This window comes from Dreissena polymorpha, chromosome 10, assembly GCF_020536995.1.
Source record: "Dreissena polymorpha isolate Duluth1 chromosome 10, UMN_Dpol_1.0, whole genome shotgun sequence".
NCBI classification, from domain to species: domain Eukaryota; kingdom Metazoa; phylum Mollusca; class Bivalvia; order Myida; family Dreissenidae; genus Dreissena; species Dreissena polymorpha.
In genome coordinates, this window is record NC_068364.1 from 36,222,945 (window position 1) to 36,232,447 (window position 9,503).

The 9,503-nt window shown below is 36.5% G+C and overlaps 1 long non-coding RNA gene across 3 annotated transcripts in view; it reads right to left on the bottom strand.

Moving 5' to 3' along the window:
* The window catches only part of LOC127847841 (uncharacterized), a 10,212-nt gene extending 1,852 nt beyond the window's left edge, over positions 1-8,360 (bottom strand). Inside the window, exons 1-3 of one of the 3 annotated variants that reach the window (XR_008034198.1) lie at positions 8,131-8,360; positions 7,156-7,311; positions 559-592 (exon numbers count right to left, since the gene is read on the bottom strand). This is a non-coding gene — a long non-coding RNA (uncharacterized LOC127847841). Of the gene's footprint in view, positions 1-558; positions 771-7,155; positions 7,312-7,948 lie in introns of those variants that run through there. The other 2 variants (XR_008034199.1, XR_008034197.1) reach the window with 2 other exon arrangements.
* Between the last annotated feature and the right edge of the window lie 1,143 nt (positions 8,361-9,503).

Genomic DNA, 9,503 nt, shown 5'->3' on the forward strand with positions numbered 1-9,503 from the left:
AGAAGTTATGAGCATTTTTCGAAACCTAAACACAAAGTGTGACGGACAGACAGACATCAGACAAACAGACAGAAGGACAGTTCGATCACTATATGCCCTCCTTCGGCGGCATAAAAAAAGTTAATCCAGAAATGCAAAATAAGTCCCAAACTAGAGAGCGGACACCATACTTAATCCTTGAAATGCACGTAATGTAAGCAAGTTAGTTCAAATAACAATGTACACAATTTCAATACTTTCTTAAAGTTAGTTCAAATAACAATGAACACAATTTCAATATTTTCTTATCACTTAATCAATAATTATTATTTAAAAAAAACCATCCTGACAGTCCCCTCACATTTATGTGACTGAACTATCAGTCAAAAAAATGTTTGTTAGCTAACAGGGAGATATCTGTTATGGGAGAAGGTTCAAAATATTTTTGCCATTTCTTATATCACACTGCAAGTGTCAGTGCTACTGGCTCTGGGCATTTTCTATTTTTATCAAACCACTAAATTCAATGTATTTTATTCAGAAAACTTTGCAAAAGACAACCTCAGTGTCTGGACTGACCTGATGCACCAAATCGCACAAGTCAGCTACATCTCTGAAATTATTTCAATACAATCATTTTCATTAATAAAAATAGATAACAAGAGCTGTCAGAGGACAGCGCCCTCGACTATTCGAGTGCTTGACAGTTTAACGTAAGCCATCATGGGGAAATTGTTCATATTCAATAATTTATTAGATGATCTTTCAAAAATAAAAAAAGGAAAAAAAATAAAAATTTGGGGAGGGGGTAGGGGGGTTGAGAGGGGGGTATAACATGGGGTGTGGTCATTTATTAGACGATCTGACGATCTTTCAAAAATAAAAAAAGGAAAACAAAAAATTTGGGGGGGGGGGTGGGGGGGGGGGGATTCTGGGTTGGGGCGTGGGGTATTGCAGTGCTGCAGCTAGGATTTAACAAGAGCACCGCCTTGCGGGTGCAGACCGCTCATCTATTTTCTTTTTAAAGGTGAAGGGACTCTCATTTTCAATCACAAAGGAGGGAGGAGTGGAGTGAAGAGGGGTGTATAGTGTGGGGTTGTGGACATTTATTACATTATCTTCCAAAAAAGCGAAAAAAAAAAAAAAAAAAAAAAAAAATCGGGGGGGGGGGGGGGGGGGGGGGGGGTGTGGGGGGTATAGTGTGAGGGTGTGGTGATAATTTGTGAGATGATCTTAAAAAAAAAAAAAAAAAAAAAAAAAAATCAAAAAAAAAATTTGGGGGGGGGGGGTGGGGGGGTGGGGGTGGGGGTATAGTTGTGAGGGTGTGGTGGTCATTTGTGAGATGATCTTATAAAAAAAAAAAAAAAAAAAAAAATTAGGGGGGGGGGGGGAGGGGGGGAGGGGGGGGAGGGCACGGGGGATGGTTTGGGTGAAGTCTATTGTGGTATGTCAGGTAAGAGTAGTTTCATCAAAGTATCAATCAAATCTAATCATAAATAAAGAAGTTATGGCAATTTTAGCAAAATTTAATAATTTGACCTTGAGAGTCAAGGTCATTCAAAGGTCAAAGTAAAATTCAAGTTGCCAGGTACAGTAACCTCATGATAGCATGTAAGTATTTGAAGTTTGAAAGCAATAGCCTTGATACTTCGAGTGGATCGAAACACAAAATTTAACCATATATTAAAAGTTACTAAGTCAAAAAAGGGCCATAATTCCGTAACAATGACAACCAGAGTTATGCAACTTGTCCTTTTACTGTACCCTTATGATAGTTTGTGAGTGTTCCAAGTATGAAAGCAATATCTATGATACTTTAGGGGTAAAGTGACCAAAACATAAATCTTAACCAAATTTTCAATTTTCTAAGTATAAAGGGCCCATAATTCCGTCCAAATGCCAGTCAGAGTTACATAACTTTGCCTGCACCGTCCCCTTATGATAGTTCATAAATCTTGCAAGTATGAAAGCAATAGCTTTGATACTGTAGGAATAAAGTGGACCTAAACACAAAACTTAATCAAATTTTCAATTTTCTAAGTATAAAAAGGGCACATAATTCTGTCAAAATGCCAGTCAGAGTTACATTACTTTGCCTGCACAGTCCCCTTATGATAGTTAGTAAGTGTTGCAAGTATGAAAGCAATAGCTTTGATGCTTAAGGAATAAAATGGACCTAAACACAAAACTTAACCAAAATTGTCAATTTTCTAAGTATAAAAAGGGCACATAATTCTGTCAAAATGCATGCCAGAGTTATCTAACTTTGCCTGCCCAGTCCCCTCATGATAGTAAGTAAGTGTACCAAGTTTGAATGCAATAGCATTGATACTTACTGAGAAAAGTGGAACTAAACGCAAAACTTAACCAAAATTTGCAATTTTTTAAGTACAAAAGGGCACATAATTCTGTCAAAATGCACGCCAGAGTTATCTAACTTTGCCTGCCTAGTCCCCTCATGATAGTAAGTAAGTGTACCAAGTTTGAATGCAATAGCATTGATACTTTCTGAGAAAAGTGGACCTAAACGCAAAACTTAACCGGACGCCGACGCCAACGCCAACGCCAACGCCAACGCCGACGCCAAGGTGATGACAATAGCTCATAATTTTTTTTCAAAAAATAGATGAGCTAAAAAGGGCAGGGGGATTTTTTGTCAAAAGGGCACTTTGGACGCGCAGTATTTTGTCAAAAGGGCACTTTCGAGCGCGCGGGCGTTTCTAGAATGCTTCCTCATGCATGTTAATTTATGTGTTATCAATAATTGTAAGAATAAATTATTCCCATTGTCATTAAACAATTCAAATTTAATTACTACAATGAGGAATAAATTAATTACAATGTATTTTAATAAGAGATGTATTAATCATTAAAAGTTAAAAAAAAAATTTAAAAAAAAATAAAAAATTTAAGGGCAGGGGGGGCCCTAGGAAGGTCAGGGCGGAGGTTCGGGAAGGCAGGGCGGGGCGCCCTTCGATTTAGGCCTAGCTGGAGCACTGGTATTGCACGGGTGGAATCCATTGTGGTATTCAGGTAAGTGTTGTTTTGTCAAAGTATTAATAAAATCTTATCATAAATAAAGAAGTTATGTGAATTTAAGCAAAATGTCCAATTCTCAAAGTAAAAAAGGGGCCATAATTCTATTAAAATGCTTGATTCAGTGGTCTAATCTTGTTTATAGGTTGGGGTCATGTTGGTAAACAAGTATGCAAAATATAATAGCAATATGTCAAAGGACATAGGAAATATTTGGGGTAGTACGCAAACTTTAACATCGATTTATCAATGATATGCATATTATGAGTATAAAAGGGGCCGTAATTCTATCAAAATGCTTGATTAAGTGGTCTGCTCTTGTTTGTAGGTTAAAGGTTATGTTGGTAAACAAGTATGCAATATAACAAAGCAATATGTTAAAGGACACAGGAAATATTTGGGGTAGTACGCACAATTTAACATAGATTTATCAATAATATGCATATTCTAAGTATAAAAGGGGCAATAATTCTGTCAAAATGCTTGATACAGTGGTCTGCTCTTGTTTATAGGTTGGGATCATGTTGGTAAACAAGTATGCAAAATATGAAAGCAATATGTCAATGGACATTGAAAATATTTGAAGTAGTACGCAAACTTTAACATTTGCACGCTCACGGAAACGCCAACGCCGGGGTGAGTAGGATAGCTCCACTATATATATTTCATATATAATAGTCCAGCTAAAATACAGTCAACAATTAAAGAGTTGTTGTCACTGGGAATGTGATCTTGCATATATACACTTCATGTTGACAACATATTATTTTCAATTAAATTGTTAAACAAGATCTGTCTCCATAGGATGACGTATGCCCCCAATAAATGCTTTGATAGAAATTATGAGCATTTTTCGAAATCTGAATGCATTTTTTGAACCCTAAACACGGACCCTAAGGTCAAGGTCATGGGGTAAAAATTTGTGTGCGTATGGAAAGGCCTTGTCCATGTACACATGCATATCAAATATGAATGTTACATCTGAAGCGACAAAAGAAGTTATGAGCATTTTTCGAAACCTAAACACTAAGTGTGACGGACGGACAGACAGACATCAGATAAACAGACGGAAGGACAGTGCGATCACTATATGCCCTCCTTCGGCGGCATAAAAAACGTTAATTTAGAAATGCAAAATAAGTCCCAAACTAGAGAGCGGACACCATACTTAATCCTTGAAATGCAGTAAGTGACCCTGTGACCTAGTTTTTGACCCGGCATGACCCGTATTCGAAGATGACCTAGATGTTGTCTTGATACAACTTCTGACCAAGTTTGGTAAAGATCAGATGAAAACTACTTCAATTAGAGAGCAGACACCATGCTTAAACCTTAAAATGCACTAAGTGACCCCCTGGTCTAGTTTTTGACCCGGCATGGCCCATATTCGAGCTTGACCTAGATATTGCCTAGATACAACTTCTGACCAAGTTTGGTAAAGATCAGATGAAAACTATTTGAATTAGAGAGCGGACAAGAAAAGTGTGACAGACAGACAGACAGTGCGAAAACTATATACCCTCTTTTTTTCGAAAGGGGGCATAAAAAATGTGAAGTAAAATATATACAAATGTGTTCTTTTTCTTTGCAGACTGACTTACCTATCAAAACAGTTACATAAACAAATATGTATAATAATATTGTTAATATTATGCGCATAAATAAAACATTTGCTATTTCATGTAAAATTAATTGTAGACAGCAAATAATGAAACAAGAAAACAAAGGTTTTTTTGTCACAATATTGCACTATATATTCAGATAAAAGGAAACGTCTTGAGGGGCATAACTTTGGACAAAATAATACAATGGATGGTTAAGTAACTTAAAAATTTCAAAGGGCCATAACTCTGTAAATAAATCATCTAACCAGAACCCACTAATAACATGCGCATCTCCTCAAGGTAGTTAAGCTTCCCATAAAGCTTCATTGTATTCCAGTCAGTAGTTGGGGAGAAATAGCCCGGACAAGAATTGCACTATATGTACAGTTATTAGAAAATTTCAAAGGGCCATAACTCTGTGAAAAATCATCCGACCATAACCGGCTTATAATATGCACATCACCTGTTGGTAGTGAAGCTTCCCATAAAATTTTATTGAATTCATGTAATAAGTTGCTGAGAAATAGCTCGGACAAGAATTGCACTATATGTACAATGGAAAATTTCAAATGGCCATAACTCTGTGGAAAATCATCCGACGAGAACCGGCTGATAATATGCACATCTCCTGTTGGTAGTGAAGCTTCCCATAAAGTTTCATTGAATTCCCGTCATTAGTTGCTGAGAAATTGCTCGGACAAGAATTGCTCTATATGTACAATGGAAAATTTCAAAGGGCCATAACTCTGTGAAAAATCATCCGACCAGAACCCGCTGATAATATGCACATCTCCTCTTGGTAGTGATGCTTCCCATAAAGTTTCATTGAATTCCTGTCATTAGTTGCTGAGAAATAGCCCGGACAAGAATTGCACTATATGTACAGTAAATGGAAAATTTCAAAGGGCCATAACTCTGTGAAAAATCATCCGACCAGAACCCGCTGATAATATGCACATCTCCTCTTGGTAGTAAATCTTCCCATAAAGTTTCATTGAATTCCGGTCATTAATTGCTGAGAAATAGCCCTGACAAGAATTGCACTATATGTACAGTTAATAAAAAATTTAAAAGGGCCATAACTCTGTGACAAATCATCCGACCAAAACCCGCTGATAATATGCACCCTTATTCACAACAGCGTAAACATAACAAAACACCATGTACGACCTAGACGGCTTGAATATTTGACACACGTCGGCACAAAGTGCTCGGGAAAATTTTCCAGCTATTTGTTGCATGATCATTCCCCGAATTGTCTTGAACATTTGACGCGCGTCAGCACAACGTGCATGAGGAAATTTTTTCCGACATTTATTCATCCGCATTCATTTTTAATTTAATAAACAGATACTCGTTTTTATGTACATCTTGTTAGGTAGAAAACAATAAAAAATTTACACAGGTGTAGTCTTATTGAAGAAATGTGGGATCAATATTTATTTGTCTTTGTTATAAAATAATACGGCATGTAAGTAGAAAATGTGTACCCAATGACTCAACAATGGCAAGAACAGTTGGTTTTAATATGACGTCATTGCCCAAATGGGTTATGATCTGAATATAACTTCTGGAAATAATCATTACTTTCCAGCGATTTTCCTTGTCCAATTGGGAAAAGTACCCGTACCAGTTCAATTGGGAAAAATTGAGTCGTGAAAACCTCAAAATTGGGAAAAATCGAGTCGTGAAATCCTTAAATTGGGAAAATCTCGCCATGAAGTTTGGGTCTTATTGAATACATCATGCAGTTCATACTTAAATTAAACATACCCATTAAAATAATCATTTGCAGTTATGCCTTAATGAACATTAAGTAATAAATTTGATATAAATAACAGAATATTATTAAGAACACACAAAATCAATTACTAGTTGTTTTAATCTCTTATAAAGCAATGTCTCTGTCTTTCATTTTTTTGAAAATTTCAACAATCTTTGATGTTTGATCATCTATCAGTTGCTGGCATCCCTCTCTGCACAGCATCATTAGTGCTGTCAATGTGTCCTGTTATAGACGGTTCCGAATGGTCGTGCAAAGATTGTTCATTAGACTGAACACACTTTCCACAGAGGCAAGGTTATAAACTGACGTAAAACAGTACGCTGGCTGCCTGACAAAAGCACCGTAAACAGTAACGACTCTATTGATCGCACGCGCTGAATAATAAAACCGAAACTAATCGAGCGCGTGGTTACACACAACTATACGATTTTCTTTGTTCGCTCGCCGAAAGTTGGGTTTTGTTACAAAACTTTCGATCGTTTTGAGAAAAATTCGGACGCCGATTGGGATTTTTTCAGATGCTGATTGGGAATTTGGGAATTTTCATTCGATTGGGAAAGTACCGTTTACCGGTACTTTATAAAGAAGGAGGAAAATCGCTGCTTTCAGTTTGGAAATGTGATGTCAATGACGCTTTTATAACTGACATATGGATACCATTTAAACGGTAACCTTTTGTTTATTTCATTAATCATTTCGTTTTAACGTTTAGAAAAATGTGTACATGTGATACCATTAATAGAAACAAACCTGAAACTGTAATTACTGTTCTATACCAATGTCATTACATATTCTCATCAGAGATTGGCAGGCATTTGACAGCTATATCATCAGGAAGAATATCCTTAATCCGATGAGCATTGGAGTCCCCAGCAATACGGTTCACTTTTCTCCTGTCTTGGGCACCTGAAAAAATAAAAGGAAAATGCTTCCTGACACAACACTGCATCCTGTTCAAAAGAGCCTGCGTAATAAATCTACTAATTATAAAAAGACAAGTCTTAACAACCCAAATACTACCTTAACAATACTATTGCAACAAGACTAATAAGGACGACTAAACTTGTCTTATGTGTATCTAACTACACAAAAAGAATATAAACAAAACAGATCAATCACGCTTTAATAAAAATAAAGGTCACACAAGTTAAAAAGCACTAGTTTTCAATAATCAATAAGTGTCAAAATTGCAATACACTGGTCAGTGTTCAGTGCAAATATCACTATGAACATGTCAAAAGTGTCAATTATTGCACTAGTGTGTAACACACTGAATGTGTCCAAATGCGCGAAGCACCTGTTTTTTAATAATTAGTATTAAAGTGTCACTCAAAATTGCAATCCACTGGTAAGTGTTCAATCAATGCAAATATCACACAGTCACTATAAAAACATCAAAAGCGTCAATTATTGCACTAGTGTAAAACACACTGTAAGTGTCCAAAAGCGCGAAGCACGTGTTTTTAATAGATCACAAAATGGGTAATAAAACGCACAGTTGAACTTAAGGTGAAAAGTAAACACAAATCCTTCGTTCACTCACATCGAGTTACTAGGACTTGGTCGCGAAAATGAATGCCACTTTGAATTATACACTTTACAACGTCGAAATACACCAAATCACAATTAAAAGATAGCTATTGCAAGTTCAAAAACAAAACTGAAATATATAAGCGCCGAAATGACTTCTTGATCTCAAAACAATGTCACAAACGTATACAATACCGGATCTCAACCGTTTGAAAGCTCGTGTGCAATCAAAAGGGGAGATTATTCCAACGATGTTTTTTTCTTGTTTCTCCATTCGGTACCCCTCGCACGTTATTTGATTACGCTTTCTTCATATATGGTCATATTACACTCATTCATAACGTTTATTTATAGATGTTTGTGTTGTGACATATATGGTTATGATTACCATATAAGGTAAAGACGGCCAGGGACCAGAGTCGCTCTGCTAACGTTGACTTGGCAATCGGCCATTTCTCCATTCGTTCTCTGCCGAACAAAGAGTGACTCAGTGAGAATTAAATAGCTGGTTGTGTAGTTTCACACAATTCCCGCAGTAACACTTAGAACACCCTTCACAGTAAAACTGGGCCTCGTTTTTATTACAAGCATCACAGGAAAAGTCCCATAGTGTGTCTGATCCTTTTGCTGCTAGCGAAGACTCCAAGTTGGACGCCATTTCTTTTTCAGGTGAACCAGGAAGTGTTTTAGTTTGGGCACAGTTTTCTCCCCTATGCGTTGCTACAATAAAATGTAACCGCATCTATTTCTGACTGAAATCAAAGCGGTGAACGAACTTCATATAGCCGCCGTTGCGTAACACAAACATTAATAGTAATAATAGTATATAATATTCATATTGCATCGAATGATTACATTTGATTGTGAGATTCGGCGCGCCATTTATGTTATTTAAACTCTCACGACATTGCAAGAACCGTTCTAAAGCGATGAAGGCGCTGTTTAAGTTATTTTAGTGTTTAATGTTGTTTTTGTACATGTCTCCTGTATTGTATAAGCAATTAGTCGCTTGATTTAAATATAGGGCAAGTGGATGCTAACACAAAAGTATCATTTGATTATATTTATAGAGTTAAATTAATCCTGTATTTGATATATGTTTTACATAAGAGAATATGTTCTACAGATATTTCCGTTTTCCGATTGAGACCCAGTTGGTCCCTTGCAACACATATAAGTCATTGTGCTATGATAAAATTTATTTCGTACTGGGGCGAATTAAGTTGTACTTCTTCATTTCTTATACAGGGCAGTTGTAACATTCCCGAGGGCAATGGGGTCTTTAATATTGGCCCAAACTAGACCCGAAGGCAACCGAAACCGAGTTATTAAGTGCATTTTCGTGAAAGAATATGTGAAATAGTCCACGGGATGTTAATAAATGTTTTTTCATTAGTCTCATCACTCAAATTGGTGTTCATATGTGGTTTTCTCCTGTCTCGTCAATCCAAGGGGTGTTAATAAATGTTTTTTGATCCGTCTTCTCTGTACAATGTGTGATAAAAAGTGTGTTTCTTCCGTCTCATCGGTCTAATATTTGTTAATGGGTATTTCACATCCCTCTTATC